The 25,892-nt window shown below is 35.6% G+C and overlaps 1 protein-coding gene and 1 pseudogene across 4 annotated transcripts in view; one reads left to right on the forward strand and one right to left on the reverse strand.

The window, feature by feature from the left end:
• The window catches only part of MAGI2 (membrane associated guanylate kinase, WW and PDZ domain containing 2), a 1,446,920-nt gene that overhangs the window by 229,614 nt on the left and 1,191,414 nt on the right, over positions 1-25,892 (forward strand). The gene's annotated exons all lie outside the window — the stretch shown is intronic.
• Positions 324-820, reverse strand: LOC145522762 (transcription factor BTF3 pseudogene; annotated as a pseudogene).

Here is a 25,892-nt window from a genome sequence, read left to right on the forward strand (position 1 = left end):
TAGTGTGAGAAAGGGTCCCAGTTTTTTTCTGGATCAGCATTGATGCCCATCTAAAAAGACATTTTTTTAACTAGACAAAGAATTTATTAATCTTTGTTTCAGACCTTTGCCCCAGACTTCTTTAGTTTAATTGGCTGCAAAGAATGAATTGTATATAAGCAAAAACTGAAGAAATCTGCAGTGTCCAGGGGCTTGGGCTTAAAAATATTAAAGACCTAGATTTTATCAGATCCATAAACAAAATTTTAAAAAACAGTCATAATATAAAATAGCAGCACCTAATAACTTCTTCAGGATTTATCTTCTTCAGAAGTTGACTCAATTCAGTTTGCTTCATTCTTGGAAGCCTTGTCAAAATTCTTGTCAAGATCTAGAACTTCATCATCATCATCTTCTCCAGTGGCAAGTGGTACTTTTCCATCCACAGATTTTTGGGGGAGAGCTTCAGTCAGTCTCCTTAAGTCTAAGTCAGTCTCTTGGTCAGATTATCTGCGACAAGTTTATTTAAGATCCTGGGTAGCATTTCTGTCAGCTGCTTTGTCTCAGTATGGCCTATAATGGTGAAAATGTTTGCTGCCAGAGATGCCTGAACTTTCAGATTGTTAGTGTGGCTCACTGTTCCTTGATTGGTGAACATACTCATTTCTTCAAATAAGGTGTTGTTTACCCCTAGCTTCTTTAAAGAGAATTGAAGATTTTTGTTATTTTCTGTGGCATTTGTAAGAACCAGCTTCTTTCTGTGAGCAGTTCCTTTCCCACCAATGCACAGTCATGCCTGCAATTTGGCAAGTTTCCCCTGGGTCACGATAGCGTCTTTCATCTTGTTGGAGCAGAAATGGGGCCTCAAGGGACTAGGATTGGCACTCAGGTGGTCTCGGGCAGACCAGCTGAGATGAGGCACACACACTTGGGGACTGAAAATCTAAAGTGTTAAAGTGTTTTTTAACTCAGTTTTTTCCTTTTCTGTGCCGACCCCTTGGAGGTTAGGGGGAAGATAGTGAATCAAAATGATATATTCTTTATTTTTCACTGTTGATCACTCTATTTTATTCTTCTTTTATTTTCTTTGGAGCATATATGGTCTTTTATAGATAGCTAAGGGGAGAGGAGTAAGGCAAATTCCTTGACTTTGAAGATAGTGAGGCACCATGCCAGAAACGGACGATAGAGGTATTTTTGAAGAAAACTATGGATAAGCCACACAAACACTAAATGATTTTTATGCTTTTTACTTTTCCTTTGTTTAGTACTGATCTAGGATGCAAGTTTTGTGTTTGGCTCAAAAAAATCATAGTCGTATACTCCCTGAAAAGCCTTGTCTCAGATCTATAACAATGCTCACAAGAAATATTAATAGAAACAGCTCATCTAGTTTTTTAAGCCACGTAGAAAATAAACAGCATTATTGCCAAGACTTTTAAACAGAAGTCTATTTTCTAATGTGACGTGAACACAAAAGGAAACAATGGCACCCATCTGTTGTCCCTCAGCCTCTTACAAACGTCAGTCTGATTTAAGGTCCTGTGAAGATCTGGTATTCTTTCTTTCTGCTCAGATCTAGAATGATGCGAAGGAAGTAGGAATGAATCTTCTCAGACCTTGATGTAACCACTAATGGGTCCACAAGTAACTTTTGTCCTGAAAGGAACTAAGTCAAATCAATTCAGCAGGCTTTACCTGTATAAACACAACTACAAATATGATAGCAAGAGAGCTTGTAATTCTGTACTACTCTTTTCTTGCTGCGTGTAATCCATTCCGTTGTTGGAAGTAGGCACTTGCATCATATTTGCCAGTCTCACACAAGACGGGCAAGGGAACATTTATTATTAGCTCTCTCTCTCTCAGCATAGCACATGAAACATTCTTTTGCAGACTGACAGTTATTGATGAATGCAGAGTAAATTGTTTGTTCTTAAAATGTTACTTATACTAGATAAACATCCTTGATGGTGATTCTCTTTTCCTTATTTTTCCTAAGACAAGATAATCCCAGCAGTGTATTTCCTAACATTTCTATGAAGAGGCTGCAACTGGTACAGATTTACCTTGGCCACATTAAGCACAAATTTTTGTTTACTTCAGTGGTCCTGATTCCCTAACATATGATATAGTTGGAGATTTCCAAGTGGCATTAGTGGCAAAGAACCTGCCTGCCAGTGAAGGAAACATGAGATACGGGTTTGATCCCTGGATGGGAAAGATCCCCTGGAGGAGGGCATGGCAACCCACTCCAGTATTCTTGCCTGGAGAAGAATACTGGAGTATGCTTGCTACAGACAGGCTACACAGAATCAGACACAACTGAAGCGACTTAACACACACATGATATAATTGTATCACAGGGAGTGAAACAGCATTTTGTGATAGGGTCTAGAATACTAGACTGGGAAAAATGATAGGAAGAATAAGGGGAGAGAAGTCAAGAAGAAAATTATTATCTAGGTACAGAGTTTTGAATTTTTTTAAAAAAGCACTGCTAAATAATTTGGATTTGATTTTTTTATTTACTATCAGAAATAAAAAGAGATCCAAATCTCTTTTCTAATTTACTTGTGATCTGGAAGCTAGTAGTTAAGAGCTCTATGTCATATGTAGCTTGCAATTATATGTTTGTTCTTACCAAAAATAAAAACAGGTATATACATCAAAGACAGAAGTTACATCATATTGTATTCATATTCTCATCACTGGAGTAAAGTATCATGTGCTAAAGAATGAGCTAAAAATAAGGACAGTAAAGAGTATATAATAATAAAAATTTGAATATTACTAGCTACATAGCAAATTGCTTGCCAGGCTTTGTTTCATGTGTGATGTGATTTATTGCCATGAGTACTTGGCAGAAAGAATTAAGTGTTTGCATTTTCATTGCACCATTAAATGTTGCTTCCATGAAATATATTGAGAGTAGGACAACACAATACATGGTGAAAAGAAATCACATTATGGGGGAGGGGTATCATTCTTCATCCTCAAATGAGTCATGCAGAACTGACCACTTTGTATGCATTTATTTTTTGTTTATGACCCATTCCACTTTTTGCAGGTTTTGTCCATAACAGCTTATTGATAATATACAGCAGTTTACAGTTGCATGAAAGAACACTCATACTATTTATTGCTAACTATTTTTAGTAGCAGCTTGCATTTGAACTCTGAAATTGGATACTTAACCAACTGATTATATATTGACCATTTAAGTGCAAAATAAATGTTTTTCAAAATTTTTACTTTCTTTAGTAGAATTTCATTTCCTCACAGCTGTTTCAGAGACTAAAAAACATTCCTAATACTGTTTGAGACTTAAAAATAAAATAGGCATTATGAAGGGATTAACTAATGGTCACTTATAAATTAAATATTTACTAATTATTTGATTTATTTGTAATGAGATTCCAAAGCAGTGTTATCATGTATAACTTGTATAAATTTTTAGAAAAGTATGTGTTACTATATCTGTTTTAAAACTAAAATGGAATTTCTCTATAATACTATTAGCTGGAAGTGTATTTGAGATAAAGGAGATTGTCTATGACTTCATCATTGATCCTTGGTCACTGAAATAGGAAGGAAGGAAGGAAGGGAGGGAGGAGAAAGGAAAGCCTCTAAACCCAGTGAACAAAATGGCTCAACCTATTTTCTTTCGATGTTTATTTTTATTTTGAAGTTCATTTTTATTCCAAAGCTTTATATCTCTTGGTAGTTTTCATGATGAATCATTTTTCGTACTCTTTGTTATGGGTTTTATAATTTTCAGTGATCATTATTACTGGGTGAAATTATACATTTGGGGAAATCAAATATGTAACTTACATCATTTACATGCAATGGGCATTAGAGTGCCTAAATGTTCCCTTTCAGTGCAGCAATAGCTCTGGTCCCTATCTACCACTCTATAATGAAGGGACTGATGATGTAATTTGAGATTGTGACTGTCATGATGGTATAATCATTGCAGGATCTATCTCTTCTTCTCACTCTATAAACTCTGTTTATTTGACAGAAATATATTCTTTCATTTTTTTTAACCTGAGAATTAATATAAGTTTTAGGCATTAAATTCATAATCTTAGTGCAACTTGAATTTCCACTTTTCTGTTAATTTTTCTTTTGATTGATAGACATCATTTCATAAACTTAATGCCCGAAAACAGAACAGGTTGTGAATCAGAATAACAGATCTGCTAGAATAAAAGTGGTTATGGAAATCTCACCCCTCAGGTGACATTCTATACCAAGAGCAGCCAAGTGCCTCAAATTCTGTTGGGATATAATTATCTCATAATAACTGTTTTCCCAACAGCACTGCATCACAATCAGGCCATAAAATTTGTTTTGTGTCTCAGGAAAGAAGATAGAGTAAGCAATTTGGAATGTTACAAAACAGGCTCAGTTGAGCAGTTTAATTTGCATGGATTATCCTCATCCTCTAAATGTGCCATTGACCAATGAGAGTTATCAGTTGCCTTGGTCCAGAAAGCGTTATCATTTTATATGCACACATTTGCATAAATTGAGATTAAAAAGTTGCTCAAAATATAATAAAAGCAAAAGAACTATTAAAACATTAGCTGCTGTAAATAATATATTTTACAACTTCAGAGATGTTTTATTTTACTGTATTTAGCATACATCTAACAGATATTTTGCCAGCAAAGATTTGCAAAATAAACCAGACTAGAACAGCCCTATAATTATATCTGTGTAAATGTTTTAAAGGATTGTATTATAAGAAAAAAACTGTAGTAGTAAGTTTATTATGCTATTTATAGTATGCAAGCAAACTTTATGCAAGAGTCAAATAGACTTGAGTTAAATCAAGTACATTCTATAGTTTCCACAGTTATTTTAGAAGCAGCAAAGTTCCAAACGTAATTTTAGTTAGAGTAAAAAACATTTGTTGAGTTCTTATATTGCATTGGGTCCCTGGGGATGTAAAGATGAATAAGACTTTGTTTGTTTGTTTTTTTCCATTAAGCAGCTGACATTGCAGTATCAGACACTGGTATTGTATTATTATACATCTAAAGAGACAGATACATACATGGGGAATAGAAAAATCCAGATTGCCTAGTGTGGAAGTTCAGGGATAATTTCTTCAAGGGAATGTATACTTAAGGCTCAGATTTAAAGGATGGGCAAGAGTTGTCCAAAAATGAAAAAAAAATATTCAAAAAGCAAATGAAGAGTTGGACACAATTGAAAGATATGTGATTTTTAAGTGTTAGGTCTATTAAGGTACAAGTTACAGAACATTCCTTTTAGACATTCAGTTCTGTGAATGATAGTTATGTAACTATCACCACAGTTAAAATCTAGAACTTTTGGTAACTCATAAATTTCCCTTTTGCCCTTTTATAGCCAATTCCTTACCTCTACCTCAGTCTCTAGTGACCACTGACCTGGTTTTATCCCTATAATTTTGCCTTTTCTAGAATACCATATAAATAAGACAATATAGCATGTAGTCTTTTAGATCTGTCTTCTTTCATTCTGCATAACACACTTGAGAGTCATTCATGTGGTTGCACGCATCTGTAGCTCATTCTCTTTTGTTGCTACGTATTCCATGGCATGGATTTACTCTGCTTATTAATTCATTCCCCAGTTAATAGCTATTTTGGTTGTTTTTAGTCTTGGAGATTATGGATAAAGCACTGTAAACATTTCTCTACATGTTTTTGTGTGGATCTATGTTGTCTTACGGAGAAGGCAATGGCATCCCACTCCAGTACTCTTGCCTGGAAAATCCCATGGACGGAGGAGCCTGGTAGGCTACAGTCCATGGAGTCGCTAAGAGTCGGACACGACAGAGCGACTTCACTTTCACTTTTCCCTTTCATGCACTGGAGAAGCAAATGGCAACCCACTCCAGTATTCTTGCCTGGAGAATCCCAGGGATGGTGGAGCCTGGTGGGCTGCCGTCTATGGGGTCGCACAGAGTCGGACACGACTGAAGCGATTTAGCAGCAGCAGCAGCATGTTGTCTTAATTTCTCTAGAAATCATTTCTCTTAGATAAATATCTTGGAGTGGGATTGATAGGTCCTATATGGAATATTTTGATGTAGCTGACAGAAGTGTGAAATCACATGAGCTACTCACAATTTGCTATTACAGTAGCAACGTGAGAGAAATGAAGAAACAGAAAGAGTGGGCGAAGACCAGATTAGTACTTTTTGTTCCATGCTAAGAAACTCAGATTGTGTTCCAAATTAGTTGGGGAGATTTTAAGCAGAGATGTTGTGTGCTCGTATTTCTATGTGCTCATATTTCCATTTTGGCTGAGGTGTCAGGGCAAAGCTTAAACTGGTGGAAGGAGGCTTTGGGGTAGAGATGAGGCTGGACATTTTAGGATTCTTAGTCCAGGATTCTACCATAGTACCTATTCCTGGCAGAGCATACCTAAGACTTTCAGTATTACAATCCCAGGATACTGTGCAGGTGAAAACAAAAAAACAAAACAAAAAAACACGTTTACTGATAACACTTTCTTCTAAAGAATTAGATAGCCCACTCCCTAGGATCATGGTCTGTGCTAAGGAGATTTCACCAGGAAGAAGACCTTTGCTATGCAGAGCTAAGCTAAGCTTTCTTAAGACGGCAAGCACTAGCACCAGGGACCAACAACTTGTTTAATTCTCCTAACAACCCTGCGAGGTAGATGCCATTATCATATGCATCTGCTGTAACAGAAAGAACAGAGATTCTGTACCTATCAGAGCTACCACTTATTACTATGATAATCATATTACTGTGATAATCTATGATAAATTGTTTAACCTCTGCAGACTCAAATTCCTTGTCTGTAAAATTTAGATCATAGTATCTACCTCATTAGAATTTTAAGAGGATTGAATGAAACAGCATATAAAATGTCCCTAGAGTATTGCTGGTGGTCACTAAATGTTTCCTCCCTAGAGTTACACAGTGTATATAATTGTGTATATATAATCAATGAAATATTAATTGGTTGGAAAGTTGGAAATTAAGCTTGAGTAACTAAAAAAATCAAAGAAAAAATAAAGCATTCAAATAAATTCCTAAGATTGATAATGAACTTATAACAGTACTTTAAAAATCCATTTAAAAATGAAAATCAGGATCTATCATCTGTTTTGATGAAAATTGAATAATATACATGAAGCGTATAAAGTGTAGACATACATTCTCCCTCACTTTTTGTTGTGCTTTCTCATGGAAAGAATTATAGTAAAATATTTTCCTTTATAATAAAGAATTAAACATAAATGTTTTCTCTAACAAAATCCTTAGTAAAGATAAATTTAGAATATGGAAGGTCTATCGTGTATTAGGAAGAATAATCTTGTTTTACATTTTCCCCAGCACCAGAATGGACTGTTATACAGATATTGAGGGAGACAGTTTGGGGAGAGAATTCAATGGACCTAATTTATTAGAACTGTCCAGTGTAAGAGACTGGTTTTCATTATTTAGAATCTCTATGACCATCTTTCAGGGATGATTTAAAATAAATCATTTTTTATATTTTTCATTTCTTTATTTTTTGGCTATGCTGGGTCTTCAGTGCTTCATGGGCTTTTCTCTAGATGCAGTGAGCAGGGGCTACTCTCTAGTTGTGGTGTGCAGTCTTCTCATTGTGATGGTTTCTCTCATTGCAGAGCATGAACTCTAGGCACACAGGCTTCAGCAGTTGCGGTACATGGGCTCAGTAGTTGCAGCTCCAGGCCTCTAGAGCAGAGGCTCAATAGTTGTGGTTTACAGGCTTAGTTGCTCTGCAGCATATGGGATCTTCCTGAACCAGGGATCAAACCCATATCTCCTGCATTAGCAGGCAGATTCTTTACCACTGAGTCACCAGGAAAGCCCTTAGTGAATTATTGCATTGAAAGACAAGGTTATACTAGATATCTTAATAAAATCTCCTGTAATATAATTTATCATCCTTGACCTTTCCAAGTGTATGACTCAGTGATTCTCTATTTTTACTTCTTCGGAGTTTATAAATACTTTAGCAAAATACTCCTTCATTTGAAAACCATTCTGAACTTTTAAATATATTATTGTTTTCAAATTGTTAAATTCTGGATTTCACGTAATGTTGATACTACCAAAATATTTTTTAGATAACTAAATAATTCAATAAATTCGTGCCATTGTGTACCTTGCTATTCAGTATGAGGTTACAAAGAACTGTGTCTTTTCCTTGGACATTAATTTGTTTGGTTTGCATGTCTTCAACTAAACTGTTTTAAAACAAGACTGCATGCTTTTTGCATGTTGTACTTGATAGCTTCAATTCATTCAGTTTCATATTATACTCTTTTAAAAAGTGGGTGGGCTATTTTATATTTAATAGTTGTCCTGTTCTCATTAATAGAGCTTTAGCATAGATACTGTTCTTAATTTTGAACATTGGGGAAAAATGCACTTGATATGAAACCATTAGTGTTTTTATATTTATCACATACTGCCAAATGGATTTTTTTTCCTTTGAAGTAATTCATCCTTTGTATTTCCACTGGTAATACCCCATTCCAGACCTTAGCCATTTTATGCCTGGAATCTTATCCTTATCTTGCATACTTTAATTCATTCTAAAACGGCTACAAAATTAAGCTTCATAAAATATCTATTTGTAAAACACCGTGCATTAAACTTTCAATGACTCATCATTATTTCTAGAGAAAAAAACAAAAACCGTATGATTAGGCTTGAATTCAAGTCTTCCACAGTATGGTTATGCCTGCCTAAAAAATTTGCTTTTTAGTACTAAAAAACTTGGTTCCTTCAATGCCAAATTCACCTTTAACACCTTATTTGCTGTCCTATATCCACAATCCACCTATGTAAGCATCTATGCTTCAGAACACAGCACAAGGCTGCCATTCTCTCCACAAAGTCTTTTAGAACACCTAGCCACACTGTTCTGATCTCCTGTGGATTTTATTTCCCATGTTATTGGACAGACAGCAAGAAGGATCAGCTTGGAGAAAAACCTAGGGATTGATTGTATCTGTCCCTATTTTAAAGATGTAAAGACAGACACTTTGGAAATTTGAATTCAACTCAGTACATTTTCTTCGAATTGCATTCCTTGTTGATTAATTCTGAGTAGGTGTATTATCTGCTGTCAGTATAACCCAATGAATGATATTTTATCATGCTGGTTTATTTTTCCCAATTATTTTTACATTTGAATTTGACTTAATATTATACATAATTTTCTAGATTGATTATTCATGATCATAGATGCCATGTAGTATATAGGTATATACCAATGCATATACTCAATGCATGAGTTTCTAAAATAGCTTCTGACTCACCACAGAAGAGTATTATAAAATTTGCTGTAAGTTAATCTTATACATGTCATCAACTTAGTTTTCCCACCCTGATGTTACCATAGGGGTTTAGGACTTGGCATAGAACTACAGTTTATTTCAGACTTGCCCTTTAAGCAAGTACCAAGTCTTAGGAAGGGACAGAGGGACCACTGTTTATATAACTGCTTACCTAGGAGTTGAAAATAGGGCAGCATACTTTCATATAGAGTGTTTTATTTTCCTCTTCTATCAAAGCATATCAGGCAGAGATTCCATGAGGAGCAAATGAAGGATGACATGGCATGCATTTCATGGTCCAGGATCCATTTAATCCAGTAAATTAATGACTCAACCTGAGAAGCTTGAATAACTCAATGACAAGGTACTAGGCTTTCCTCTGGGAGGCAATCTAAGAAGCAAACTGTTCAGATGTATATTATTATTTTTATAGTGTGTATGTGTGTGCATTTATAGATCAGGAGACTTCATTAATGAAGATTATATGTTCTAAATAATATAAACCTATGAGTTTCAGGAGAATTGATCTTAATGAGTTGCTGTCTCTCCTCTATATAGAATAATTATTTAATTTCAAAAAATATGACATCTTTTAATGAACTATAAATTAATCTTGAAGGGTTTTAAAATACTTTTCTTCACCACTTGCATGACACTTACTGTTTTTTCTTTTTCCCTTCTGTTACTAGTTTCTTCATTTCTTTCTAGCTCTCACTGCTAAGGGGGTAGTAAATTTTAAAGAACTTTGAAAGTCTGTAATGAAATCTCTAATCTGAGTATCTCTTCATATTTTTTACATGACCATTATTAACATGACCTTCCTCAGCAAAGCTATTCATTGAAATCAATTATCAGTTTCATTCAAGAAACAGTAAAGATTAAGTTAAGACATTTAGTTCCTACCTCAAGTAGCCCCTGATGTAAAGTGATAACAATGGCAGCACCAATGTATTATCCACTACGAACCCCTCTCTGTCCCTAGTTTCCTGCTATATACCTGTTCCATAGATGTGCTGTGAGTAGTAAGTGAAATTGCATAGCACAAGGCTTCGCAAATAGCATGTCCTTCATAAATGTCAGCCCTCCCCAGGTATAGGTGCTGTAACACTTGTTAACAATTAACATTTTTTATAAAGAATAATACATAGAAATTATTTTCTAATTTAAAAATAAGTTAAATCTGCTCTGTTCTATGAGAAGTTATAGAAATTATTCATGATTAAAAAGCAGTCATTTTATAATTTGAGCTTACCAGCTGGTAAAGAAGCTGCCTGACAATGCAGGAGATGCAGGTTTGATCACTGGGTTGGGAAGATCCCCTGGAGAGAGAAGGAAATGGCAACCCACTCCAGTGTTCTTGTCTGGGAAATCCCATGGACAGAGGAGCCTGGTAGGTTACAGTCCACAGGGTCGCAAAGAGTCTGACATGACCAAACGACTGAGCACACAATGCTTTAATAATTTAGGCATATGCTGTGGCTGTATATATTTAATTCTCAGACTGAAAGGAGAATGAGGGAAAGCACCCTTTCTTCACTTCATTTCCTTCACCATCTCAAAAACCAAAGAAATTTTATAAAATTAATTTTGGTTTCTCAGAATTCATATCTAATAAGAAAAATAATTTTAAAAACACTCCTTTTTTTTCTTTTAGAAGGTGATATGACAATAGCTAAGAAAATATTTGATATGCTTAAGATGGAAAATTTTAAATGATTTGTTTTAATTTATAGTGGGCACTTAGCTTCATAATCTTTCTGAGCTACCAAGTGGCTCTACCAAGTCTAAGTTTCTACAATCTATTAACACAATTTTAAAAAGAGTATTGATATGACATTAATTTTAAATGTTTAATTAAAGTCGAATATTTATCTTCATCAGGTTTTTACAATCCAAAACTAATCATTCTGCATGAATCTTTCTTTCTATGAGGAGACACCTCATACAACCTCATGGACCGTAGCCCACCAGGCTCCGCTGTCCATGGGATTCTCCAGGCAAGAATACTGGAGTGGGTTGCCATGCCCTTCTCCAGGGGATCTTCCTGGAGTCTCTCATGTTTCCTACGTTAGCAGGTGAGTTCTTTACCACTAGCGCCACCTTGGAAGGCCATGAGAAAACACTGCTGCTGCTAAGTCGCTTCAGTCGTGTACGACTCTGTGCGACCCCACAGACGGCAGCCCACCAGGCTCCCCCGTCCCTGGGATTCTCCAGGCAAGAATACTGGAATGGGTTGCCATATCCTTCTCCATGAGAAAACACACCTACCTGCAAATGTGTGTCTTGCCTTTCTTCCTCCCAGATTCCTCACAGGACTCTCCACACCTCACCACTCACTGGGGAACTTTTAGCTCCAGGGTAATGTCAGGCCCCATGCCTCCCATTACATTCCACTCAGTCAAAACTCAGATCTCTTCAGGTTGGCCTTCTTTGTCAAGTGTCTCTTAGAAGAAAAGCAGTGTCTGCAATGAAATAATTCACATAGTTATGTATGTGAATGGCTATTAATTTTGTACTGTGTTCAGAATTATTCAAGTATTTTAATGAGAGGATGCTTGTTGACACACACTAATTTCAGTGTAGTAAAATTTCGAATAATTTTACAGCAGGAAATGTCCTCTTTCTGCAGCATGGTGGAGGTTGTTTTGGGGTCAGCAGACCTGTTTAGGCAGCTCTATACATCAGCTGTAGGATCAGCTGTCTTTTGTTATTCTTGCTGATAATAGCTTCTTTCCTCATTTGACTTGCCAACCAAAAGGTTCTCTAAAAGCCCCATTTTTTATTTTACAACGGTTACCATGGAAACAGCATTGAAGATGCTGGGTTTCTGAGTGAATGTGTATCTGTCTGTGTGTGTGTGCATTAGTAGGGGAGGACAGGAGAGGTTATTGTTTATGTGTCTGGGTCATTAGAAACTTCAGTGATGGTAAATGGAGAACTGACTTTACTGTAACATCAGTTTTGCATAAAATATTGTCTTTTTTTTTCTCTCCAGTGATCAGCTTTTCTCCCTCACGTATAATTTTCTCTTACTTCATTGACTAAGCCTGTTTATGACGTAGATGAGATGTATGTATGTATCAGATGAGCCCAGCTCTGCCAGATTAAGGTAGTGACTTATGAAGACAACATACCCTCCCCACCCCTGTCCCCGCTCTCCCCCCCCACCATATCCCCACCATGATTAGGATGTGCTGTGCTTAGTCACTTAGTCGTATCTGACTCTTTGTGAGCCCATGGACTGTAGCCTGCCAGGCTCCTCTGTCCATGGGGATTCTCCAGGCAAGAATACTGGAGAGGGTTGCTGTGCCCTCCTCCAGGGTATCTTCCCACCCCAGGGATTGAACCCAGGTCTTCCACATTGCAGGCGGATTCTTTACTGTCTGAGTCACCAGGGGATGAGAATAGGATAGAAATAGACACAAATGTGAGTTCAAAATAGGTGCTGTGAATATGTTGGTTTAGCTTTTGAGTTTCGTCTCTGGCAAGAGGGACGCTGCCATTAGCACTGGGAAGCCCAGGAGAGAAGAATGCAGAAGCAGATGGAGGAAACCACTTTTGATTATACAGGCACTATTGAGTATTTTTTTAAAATTGTTGTGAGTGTTGTGAATATAAAATAAGACAAATAGTTGTATGTGATATGTAAAAACCCTCAAGTCACCATCGGGCTTCCCCCGTGGCTCCAGGGTAAGAATCTGCCTGCCAGTGCAGGAGAAGTGGGTTTGATCCCTGAGTCAGGAAGATCCCCTGGAGAAGGAAATGGCAACCCACTCCAGTATTCCTGTGTGGAGAATCCCATGGACAGAGGAGCCTGGTGGGCTGCAGTCCATGGGGTTGCAAAGAATCTAACAGAACTTAGTGACTAAGCAACAAAAACAACAGCAGCAAATCTGCATCAGTCTCATCAGTCTTATAAAGGAATGTGTAGACAATGAAAAATATAAATTCAGGGGCTAAATGTTTTTAGAGTTAGAAGCCCTGCAGCTAAAAATTCCAAGATTTCTAGTGTCTGAGTAGCCTATGAAGGTAACAGTATTTAGATTTTCATACACTGAGCACAAAGGAAAATGTGAAATTATCTTGAATTAAGCTTTGTCGATGTGAAGGCACTGAAATATAAAACATTCTAAAAATGAACACTAAAGGCTTCAATCTTTGTCTCATTCGTCATTCTTTTTCCCTGAGGCATCTTAAAAGGTAAACACGTATCTTTGCTTTTTATAACCAAATTTAAAATTTGCAGTGAAGAAAGAATGCTGATAAAATACAGAATGCAATCAATCAAGAGCATAAGGGTCACTTTGTAACAATTCTTGACAGTCATTGAAAGAGATTTCATTATCTCTTTTAAAATTCTAAATTCTGTGAAGTAAAAGGAAAACTAAATGCCAAATATAAGGTTTTCAGAAGCTAATGGGATCATTTAGGTGAGCTCTTGGCAGAACCAGTAACTGTTCCATTAAATGATTAGATTGTTTTATATTCTTTTTATCATTTGTTTCCTGTAAGAAAAAAGCCTACCTTTATTTGTTTTGCTTGTGGTCTTTTTTTATAAAGTGAAAAATTCTAACTTTTGAGAAAAAACATCTATGCTTTTTAACTAGAAGCCATTTTTAACATACTTAATAATAAGTATTAAACACAGTGTGCCAGGCACTGTTCTAAGTATTATACAAATTTTAACTCATTTAATACATTTCCTATCATAGTATCAGAACTAAAATTTCAAAAGAAAATACTATTGGTAAAGTTCTTTGTTGCGTATATATTTCTTTACTTACATTTCTCCATGAACACAGACCTCATCCTCCTTTATCAAGAATATCTAAAAAATAATCTAGAAAGTACTATTTGTTATATAATATTACACATTACATATGCTAAATGAGCATAGGTAAAAGCCCTTATACATTGTACACATGCATGTGCTTAAAATTTGATATGATGTACTATTGGTCTCATCAAATTTATTATAAATATACTTATACTTTATATAAGGATGCTATTCAGTCTTTATAATGACAAGCAACATGCAAGAAGGGGTGTTCGATGAACTGAATATTCTGCATCCAAATATTTCATAGAGTAGTATCTTGTAATACAGTGATAAAATGTAGATGCTTTTTACTACTCATTCACATTTATTATAATTGGGAAGGGGGAAGCATGTATGGAACATTCACCATGTGTAATACATAATACCAAACATTGTACATGTATCACTTTCATTAATGCTCACAACAGTCCTACAGAGAAGATCTTTTAATTATTCCTATTTTGCAAAGAAGGAAACGGAGGCTTAGACTGAATAACCAGTGAAGGTTACATGCTAGAGACGGGTGCGGAGTTAGTCTCCAAACTGAAAACATTAGTCCCTAAAGCCATCAGACTTACTCTCAATGTTATGTAATAAATGCAGTCACCAGTGTTTGTTGAATACCATCTCTGTCTCAATGCCATATGTGGTGCTAGGAATAAAGCCACCAGTTAGAAATATTGACATGAGGTCTTTACAGTGTAATATGTGAAACATTTTAATAAGGCCATGTACAAAGTAACATGAAATCTCGGAGGAATTACAGAATATCTCTGGTTCAAGGTGTGTATTAAAGCTTATGATCAACTTCAGAAGCTTCTACAGTAGAGACATCCTTCATTCTTCATGCATACTAGCAGTGTTCTTTTTCCTACATTGGTTGCAGATTGCATTTCTAGTCTCTGCCAAGAGTTATACACCTTATCAGTGGTGACACCAAAACAAGACTTTTTTTTCAAATCAAAGCATAATATTCATGCATGTTGTTCATAGCAAAGCTGCTGAAAACCATAATTATACTGTCATTTTCACAGGAGAAAAATTGCCATAGTAGGAGAGGAAATAAGCACCATAATAATAAATAATGACTACTATTTATTGACTGCTTATCATGTCCCAAGCACTATTCTCCCTCTTTTACATCCAAAATTTCATTTACTTCTCAGCACACCCTATGAGATGAGCATTATTGTTCTATTTTAGAAAGGAAATTGAAGCATAGCGAGAGTAATTTGCTCAAGGTAGCATAGCTAGTTAAAGTGAACTCTGCTTCAAACAAAGGTCCAGATGACCTCCTAAGAACTCTACTATTCCAATGATGAAGTGATTCGAGTCTGTAACCACTCAGGCTGGTTTGCATTCCTGCTCTCCTGCTCTTTGCTTTGAACCATAGATAAGATACTTATCTGTGCCTCAGTTTCCTCATCAATAAGATGAGAATAATGACTATAATATCTTCTCCATAGGATTTATTGATTGTTGTTATTTTAGTCACTGAGTCGTGTCCAGCTCTTTGCTACCCCATGAACCATAGCCCATTAGGCTTTTCTGTTTGTGGCATTTTCCAGGCAAGAATACTTCAATGGGTTGCCATTTCCTTCTCCAGTAGGATTGATCACAAGTTTTAAATGTGCAGGAGTTATATTAAAGCTCTTAGAACAATGCCTACCACAGAGCAAATGCTTAAAAAATACTACTAATAGTTATGATTCTCCTTCTCACATTCACACCCTATTAGAAGAAAAAAAAAATGGAAATGAATATGTGGCAGAGACTAAAGTGTAGAATTCATAGTAATTTTTCATTTGTTCGAAACAGCATATTAGCTAAAGCTACTATATTCACTGAAGTTAATGTTTTAAGTCATACCATTCATCTCATAGATTCCAAATTTTTCTAAGAAAATATTTTATCTTTTCTTTCTTCACGTTACTCAGAGTCATTGTCATTATCATTTTACTCCTTTCCTCAGATCTAAAATTTGGTTACCAAAAAAGAGATAGAGCTCTACATTCAAAGTCGAAAGAGTCAATCCCTTTTTCCCTAACGTGTTTCTTAGAATCAAATTAAAATTTCAATATATTGAAAATAAAGATTGATGATAAACTATCTAACACAAACTGGCATTACATGCTTTTATTTGTTAATTACCAGTGATGTTTCTAACAAATTAATAACAGTAAATACATTGTTCTATAAAAATTAAAAAGTAATAACTAAGTATAAAATGTTAGATTATATTCCTGTCATTGTTTACTGGCTGATGAGGGGAAGAATTACCAGGATGCAGAGAAAATGTCTCTTACTACTTCATTCTGTTCTAACATTTTTCACTTGAATACTGCAGCAGTCTAACACAGAGGAAAGAACATACTTCCAAAGGAGCAGGGGGAAAGTTATTAACATATGTACATATATTTAAACATAAATGAGTAAATATATATACACAGAGAGAGGTACAACTCTTTATGAGCCTAATGCAAAAAAGTCACATCCTTGGTTTAGGTGCTATAGCAACCAAGTAAAACCACTTAAAATGATGATGAAACTGCCTAACAAAAAACTTGCTCATGTCATGAATGAAAGGAGAAAGTATCCAACCAGAAACAAAGTTATTGGAAGAATAATAAAATAGAGTTTGAAGTAATTTATTACCATGAAATGTTTTATGAATACCTGTCCAGAGAATGTATTTAAAGTGTATTAAACTTCTTTGTAAAACATTTACATTGTACTTTGGGTCTTATGAGTTAGAACTGCAAGAAAGCATTAGTTGTTCTGTTTTGCATACAAAAGTATGATTTCCTTACAAAATTTAGTTTAGATTTCCATGTTTCCTTTCTTTTCATTTGGTGGACTATTTGACTTTTATCACCCTTAGTTTTCTGTGATGGTCCTTGTCAGAGCAGAAAAAAGTTTTTAAAGTAGCTAAATATATACAAGAATATACTGCTTTATGTTCCTCAGGGGGTAAACTCCAAAAAGGAATGAACATATAGGGAACAGAAAATACTCTCCATGAACATTTTATTGCTAATAAAAAGAAAGGGCTGGGCATCAGCAAGTATGTGTGGTGGCAAGATGATGAGCAGTGTGTGTAGTCAAACCGTAAAGTATATACACACACACAAGAAAAGTGTATACATTTTAAACATACTTTTTTTAACTCGAGGAAAATATGCTAATGGATTTCTTGCTTTGTATGTTGGAGTGAAGCTACATGGTTGAATCACTTTCTCCCAAACCTAACAAAATTAACCAAAACAGTTTTAAAAGAATGAAAAGTACACTGTCAGTAATAAAGCATAGAAAATGTCACAACCTCAGTTACTGTATTTAAGTAGTGGTAGTCAAGGAGACAGAGGATCCCCAAAATGGCCCTGTGTTGTACTCCCCACCCCCCACTCACCCACCCTATCACTGCCACTCCTTCTCTCATCAAAGCCATGCTGGGACACAATCCTTACAGTAGTTTAGGTACTACTGCCTCTTCTGTTTGAAAATTTTACTATGCACAAGTATTATGTTTATTTCCAAGTAGTCACTACTGTTGGTCCAAACTGAACACACTAAAATAAAAAGTATCCATATAACCTTTCACTCTGCTACTTTCCTTTTGTTATATAAATGTGATAATAACCCCAAGGATTCGCCTATTAACCCAGTCTGAAAACTTGAGTCATTTTAAAAAAATAAATTATATTCTTTCAAATGTGAAAAAACATGTACTCTAACTGCAGAAACTTAGGGAAAAATAAGACATTATAAAGAAGATTAGATAAGATAAATTTCCTGTAATCTTACCATCCAGAAAAGCTACTGTTAAAACTTGTGTATGTCTTAAAACTTTATAGATACATGGGAGGTAAATGATAGCTATATCATAGATGGATAGATCAGTTCAGTTCAGTTCAGTTGCTCAGTCACGTCCAACTCTTTGCGACCTCATGGACTGCAGCATGCCAGGCCTCCCGGTCCATCACCAACTCCTGGAGTTGACTCAACTCGTGTCCATCGAGTCGGTGATGCCATCCAACCATCTCATCCTCTGTCATCCCCTTCTCCTCCTGCCTTCAATCTTTCCCAGCATCAGGGTCTTTTCCAATGAGTCAGTTCTTCTCATCAGATGGCCAAAGTATTGGAGTTTCAGCTTCAGCATCAGCCCTTCCAATGAACACTCAGGACTGATCTCCTTTAGGATGGACTGGTTGGATCTCCTTGCAGTCCAAGGGACTCTCAACAATCTTCTCCAACACCAAAATGTAGATTCACTCACACCCCCCTACATTTTGCATCCTGCATTTTTTCCCACTTAACAATAGATTACAAATACATCAATATGTATTCTTTCACATCATATAATGCAAGTGACTTACCCAGCCCCCACTATAAAGTATTTGGGCTGTTTTCCATTTTTTTCAGTAGCATACTTAACACTGTGGTGAAAACCTTTATGGTTATTTGCAGAGTTAGTGAGTGACTTTCCAACTAAAATAAACTCACTGCATGTGAGCAAAGATGTATTCCACAGTAGAAGCATGGAATATAGATGGTGCTGATTAAAAGTTGAAGAGAGAGTGATTAATCTGTTTTATAGAAATAAGAGGGAAGGAGAATATCTAACACTAACTATTTCTGTGTAATTTATTATATACTATTACACAAAAGAGGTGCATCCCAAATAGGACCATATATGAAGGGATAGAAAAAAATAGAAGTTAGAGCTTGCAGTAGAATGAAATGTGGCTACAGGCCAGGTAGAGTTATGAAAAGTGTCACGGCACTTTAGCATACTGGACATTTCCCCATGTAAAATAACCTACCCTAATTGATGCTTGACATTCACTAATGGCTGTTCTATTTAGTCATTATTCTTGTTAACACTTAGGTAAGCATGTTAAGCTATTATTAATTACTTAGGTCTTAACATAAAAACATTTATCTAACTTTTTTTAAATTTCTAATTGGAGGATAATTTCTTTACAATGTTGTGTTGGTTTCTGCCATACAACAAGATGAATCACCTATAAGCATACATACGTCTCTTCCCCCTTGAACATCCCTCCCATCCACCACCCCATCCCACCCTCCACCCGATCCAACACATCTAGGTTGTCACAGAGCACTGATTTTTTATGTTAAAATTCTGCTGTCAATTGATTTCATCATCCTCATTTATCTTCTTTTCATAGGCATTTATTTAAAAGAAGCATTGAGACATTCTATGCCAACTGGAAAACTGTTTAACAACTGTATTTAACAGAACACGAAATAAAAAATAGAGTAAATTAGAAAATATGAAAGCCGGCTGATTGGTATTTATATGGTCAGGTTTTAACTTCTTTTATTTGTCTTTTGTCTTTTATTTTATCATCTGTGCCCAGAAAACTGAAACAGATGAAAATGTGTACTGTATGCCTCTTCAGTAAATAAGAAGATAGGGTTCAGTACAGCAACCCAGCTATCTACTCTGTTGAGACACTTAGGATAATTTATGAAAACACAAAGATGGATCTGACCTAGTTCATGAAGTCAAGGAACTGACAGTTTTGTGGAGGAAATAAATATAAAATAAATGAGTAAATTTTACTGTTATAAAATAATAATACAATAAAATTTCATAGAAATATGTGTTACATGGAGTTGTATTCACACACAACTATATACGAAGAGAGTGATTATTTGCTCACGAAGAGAGTGTGGGGTCACCAGGGAACAGAGAACACAGAATATGACAAACCTTGAAAACTAGGTATCCCAGGTGGTTACTTGTGGGACCTTGGGGCAGAAAAAGTAACAAAACACACAGGTAAAGAAATGTGAGATGTCACGGTGTTTTTAAAGGACCATGAGCATTTTGGTGTTGCTATGTTATAAAGACTAAAGTAGAGAATGGTAGGAGATAAGTGGTATTCTTATTACCTATATAAATTTATATTTTGATAGTTTCTCATTTAAATTTTTTCAAATTCCTTAAAATTTTTGCAACAAATATTTGTTTCAGGAATGAATGGAAATTAATTTAAGATGCTAGTTGTAGATTTAGGAGACATTTTTTGCATGTTACATATTTTATATTGGTGACAGCTTAAATAGTTTTAAAATGTTTGTTGTTTGATGGGTTGGTTTTGTTTGGTTTTATCCTCTTCTACTTTACATTAGAACTGAGCAACTCAAAATACATGAACATGGTACAACAGAATGTTTACAGATTTCTTTTTTTCAGGAATGAATGCATAATTGTCACGAGTTTTCTTTACGTAGCAGGTACTGAAGTTGTTGATGGTACTGTGGTGAAAACAAAGGACAAGAAATTTTTTCTTTTCTATTTTCCATCTCTCTAATGAAATATTACAGAACTGATTTGTTGGCATATTTGAATATTAGAGAGGAGGAAGGATTAACAGGTAGAGTTGAAGGGGGAAGAAGGGATCTGGTGAAGCAGGACGTTATGGTAAGGAATTTGACATTGCTTCTAAATACCATGGGAAGGCACTGCAGAGTTGAAATAGAAAAGGAGAATATGATCTACGTTATGTTTTTAAAAAATACACTATTCTGTGGGAAAACTTTAAAGAAATACAGGTGGGAGGCAGAACTAACAGTGATTTATATAGTGATGACTAGAAATAGAGGTTAGATCTGTTGATGGTTTTCATCCACGAAGGTAAAGAAAACAGATCAATTAAGGATATATTCTAAGTTTTCGAAAATTGTATGTGCTATGTAAGGCAACGGCAACCCACTCCAGTACTCTTGCCTGGAAAATCCCATGGACAGAGGATGGGCTGCAGTCCATGGGGTTGCTAAGAGTTGGACACGACTGAGCGACTTCACTTTCACTTTTCACTTTCATGCATTGGAGAAGGAAATGGCAACCCACTCCAGTGTTCTCGCCCAGAGAATCCCAGGGATGGCGGAGCCTGGTGGGCTACCGTCTATGGGGTCGCACAGAGTCAGACAAGACTGAAGTGACTTAGAAGCAGTAGCAGCATGTTCTAAAACAAAAAAAAAATTAGGACAAAATTTTGGGGTAAAGATTGTGTAGAGAAACAAGATTTCTATTTATATATGTTTTATTTCAAATGTCTATTAGAGAACTGTGTGAAGATGTCAAGTAGATGGTTGGATTTTGAGTCTATAGCTCAGGGGAGCACCTAGAGATGGAAATCAGTTCAGTTCAGTTCAGTCGCTCAGTTATGTCCGACTCTTTGCGACCCCATGGACTGCAGACCCCATGGATTACATGGAAATACGTGTAGGCAATAATCAGATTATTTATAAAATTGTGTCTTAAGACATGGATCTGGAGGAAATCACAAGCAAATATGCAAATAGTATAGATTTTTTCTAAAAAGAAACTCATTTACACAGGAAGAGCAATGTGTATTATATGTGATCCCAATTTTGTAGAAGAAAATGGATGTTAATGATTTTTATGGATTTCTAGTTGTTACTTGTATTTTCCCAAATGATTTTTTGTTTACTCATTTGTAATATCCCCATGAGTTTTGTTTTATGTCAAATAATGTTTGAACTATAACTTAATATAGTATGTTTCATAAATAGTAAACAAGTTCTAAGTGACTATGAAAGCTATTAATCTATACAAACTAGTAAACACATTCTTTAGTTATTTACCTTATGCTAAAATTTAAAAAAAGAAAAAAAGCAAAAGCCCTGATGAGAAGTTACATAACCAAATTTACACAGATACTTAGTGAAAAGTCTAACATTAAATTCTGTTCTCCTCACTCCCAGTCCAGTGAATTTTCCCTTGCCCACTAAAGGCAGTGTCAGGTTCTGACTATTCCTGACCAACAACCATCTCTAGCCTGAATAGATGATCAAAATCTCTTTCACAGCGAAAAAAGAAGCAAGCATTTTTAACCCCCTTGCCCACTGAAAGGTAATAATGGTACTGTATTTCATTCTTAGACTTGAATGTTTTATTGTGATCAACATTCTCTACTAGATGTACAGCTACTTATTGATCTCTCATAAATCATCTAGGACATGAGCAGAAAGAAAGTTTTACTGAGGACAAAAAGATATTTTCTAATGATACTAGTATCGTTATATCACCAAAAGCAAATTCAAATAATTGTTTTAAGTACTAGAGTTGGTAAGAATATTTGAAGTAAAAAAGAACTGGCCATTCTTGTCTTTAGGGAGTCAGTAAAATATATTCTATGAGTCTTTAGATAATAAAACCATTAACTAAAAAACTGAGTTATATAAAAATTCAAAAAATTATAGAAAACTGAAACAATTAAGTGTCAGCTAAACATAGAATAAAAAACTTGAAGTATTCTATTCTTATTATGCAGATAGTATACTAAGGCATCATCTTCTCAAAGTGTTTCTATAGGATACTAATATTTTTTAAATATTTTATGGGCTAATAATTTAGGGAGCAGTGAATTAAACTAATCCAGACTTCTCAGAACTTGTCATGTGCCCCTATGGGTTACTCATCTCTTAGCATTAAATATATTAACCTGCATTTCTGAAATTTTTATGACTACAAATCAGAGCTTTTTAGAACCACAATTAGTGGGACGTATTTGGAAAATGCATCTCCAAGGAGAGAGCAGATTGAAGGACAATAGAGGCAAGTTAGATAGACTTTATTGTCTGTGACCTTGAAATTCATCACTTTTGTATTTGTCACTTAAAACCCTCATAAACTTTCAAGGTTGGGAAGGGCAAGTGCTGTGTTAAAGGAACAAATCAAAACTGGCCCCAGGCAAAATGGTGGAGTAAAGCAAAGTCTATTTTTATCTTTTTACCTTTAATGTCATTAGGTTTTCTTTCCACTCTTGACAACTCATTCAGGTTGTCATCCCTTCTCACCACCCCAGGATGCTTTTCTGAAACCCTTTCCCAGAAGTTTAAAAATGTCCAGATATATCTGCCTCCCACTACTCTCCCTGACAAAGAGCCAGTTTCTGCTAAGGATGCACCACCTCTGGGAGCACTTTGATTGCATTGTGTTTTAGACTACAAGCTCTGTCTAGAGCCTTAATAAATGTATGGACTTACAGCATTTTAAGGCCTGTAATAAAAAGTAAGGAGTGCTACTTTTGAGCAAAGGGCCCTTGCTAGAAGGATCTCAAATTATATTTTACTAGTCCCCTTCCATTTTGTCTATTATCAACACCAACACTGGAAAAAATATAATTTCTCAGGAAAGATAGAGGTAAATGAAACTGTAGAAGAACTCTGCCAGTTGAAATGGAGAGAGCTGTGATTGAGTTTTAGTCTTTTCTCTGTTACCAGTTTATTCTTTAATACCTGATGCCATAGTGCCTCAGTATTCTCACAGGAACAATGGAGGCAATTTTTTTCACAGGACTGTTAAATTGGTAAAGTGAAATATACTGATAGATATGAAAGTGTTTTGAACAGCTGAAAAGCAACATTATGTTCTTTTCAGCAGCTTTATGTTGCATATAGCGAAATTAAGCTTGGAATAAAACTTTTCAAAATGATCCATTCATATATGATACAAAAATGAATCATAGAATATTAGAACTGAAAAATATAATAGAGGAACTCATGACCAAAAAAACTAAGCAGGATTGACTAAAGGTAAAGCTGAGAGTGAAACTTAGTTGTCTGAATCTGGACGAGAGAGTTTCCTGCTGTGCCAGGGCACTGTGGAAGTGTACTTAGTAATCCTGACATCGACAGCAACAGATGAGAAACAAAAAAATCATCATTGGGTCAGGAATATCAGTTTCTTGTTTGTTAATCAAGGAACAAGACTCATGATTCTATAACTTAAGAATTGTTGTTTAGTTGCTAAGTTGTGTCCAACTCTTGGTGATCCCATTGACTGCAGCCCCCCAGAATTCTCTGTCTGTGGAATTTCCCAGGCAAGAATACTGCAGTGAATTGCCATTTCCTTCTCCTGGGAACCTTCCCAAGCCAGAAGTCGAACCAACATCTCCTGCTTGACAGATGGGTTTGCTTTTTTTTTTTTTTTTTTACCACCGAGCCACCTGAGAAGCCTAGCTTATGAAATAGTGATATGTTATTCCCTAGATTAGCAGATAAATTAGCATGTGAGAGAAACTCTCACTTTCCTCTTCTATCCTTTCCAGACGTAGGAATGAGTCCAAGATCTTTGTATACCTTACTTAACTTCCTCATCTCTGCTCTGGCTGCACTGCCAAAGACATCTATTTTGACCTGCCATCTATTTACCGAAAGTCTTTAAAAAAGCTTCCTAAACACGGATTACATTCAGAGATTTCACATCCTAAACCATATTAAAACATTCCTACATTAAATATAATTTGATGTAAAATAATTTATAAAGGATTTGTCTATATAATTTATTTAAAAGAAGAATGATTACTTGTTAAGCATTGGTTCTTGGGCAATCTCTGGGTTTGAATCCCAGGCCAATCATTTACCAGCTCTATGACTCAAAACAAAGGGTGCCCTCCGATGCCTCAACTGTAAATTGATGGTGCAAATTGGACTACCTTAAAGAATTAATGTAATAATAACCGAGCTTATAAAGAGCTTTAAATGTTCTTAAGAGGTTGTTGTTATTGTTGTTTAGTTACTAGGTCATTTCCAGCTCTTGCAACCCCATGGACTGTAGCCTGCCAGGCTCCTTTGTCCATGGGATTCTCCTAGCAATAATACTGAAGTAGATTGCCATTTCCTCCTCCAGGGGATCTTCCTGACTCAGGGATTGAACCCATGTCTCCTGCATTGGCAGGCAGATTCTTTACCACTGAACCACCAGGGAAGCCTCTTAAGAGGTTAGCAACTGTATAATAGAAAATATACAAATATTCTCTGCACAGTTCTTTCAGGCTTTCTTATGTTGGAAGTTTTTCAAAATAGCTAGAAAGCCATCACTCCCAACATGTAGCTACTATCAATATTGTTACTGTTGTTGGAATCAGTATGCATATTTGGAAATTCTTGGGAAGGGAAATCATCTAACTTTTACAAGTATTTCAAATTTAATGAAATTTGTATTTAAAGTCAATAATTTATTACATAATCCATTTAATGTCGTAACTAGTGTTATATTTTCTGGATATTTAATTAAACATTTATTAATTTAAACTTTTTACTTTCTGTATTTGAGACAGTAAAACTTGTCTATTTTTTTACTTGCAATTCTTTAATATTTTCTGGAAAAGTAGGTCTCTGAAAAGCTGGTAGCCTCTGTGCCTAAGGGATGGAATGGTTCTGTATCTGTTTTGTGTCTTATTTTTTAAGCAACAGATATAAAGCAAAGAAAGCAAAGTATGATAAAACATTTTCACTCTTCTTTCCTATTGCATTGGGGTCAATATTGTAATAAAAAGACAGGTACCCTGTCATATTACCAGGGTGACAAGCAAATGAGAAGTTCAGTAGGAACAGCAATGCTTGTTGAAGAACATGTTGTTTTGTTTAACATCAGGCTCAGTGTATAAATCACTACAAAAGGTATAATGGACATACCAGTGAAAAGAACAAGAGAGGGAACCTATGCAGATGGCAGCACTGATGTGTCTTTCAGAGTCCTCATTCTGAAATTCCTATCCAGGCTGCAGAATTCACCTTACATCCTGCTGATTCAGACAGCCAAATGAGTTCTGAGATTTCTGTTTAAAAAAGAGACAAATTTAGTTCAGTTGACTCAAGAAACTTGCATCACTGAGCAGAACTGGACATGATGTGAGTGTTGATTATGACTTTCCTAAAAATGTGAGGCTCTGTATTTGGTGG

The sequence above is a fragment of the Giraffa tippelskirchi genome, chromosome 10, assembly GCF_054371585.1.
Source record: "Giraffa tippelskirchi isolate mGirTip1 chromosome 10, T2T-mGirTip1v1.2.pri, whole genome shotgun sequence".
NCBI classification, from domain to species: domain Eukaryota; kingdom Metazoa; phylum Chordata; class Mammalia; order Artiodactyla; family Giraffidae; genus Giraffa; species Giraffa tippelskirchi.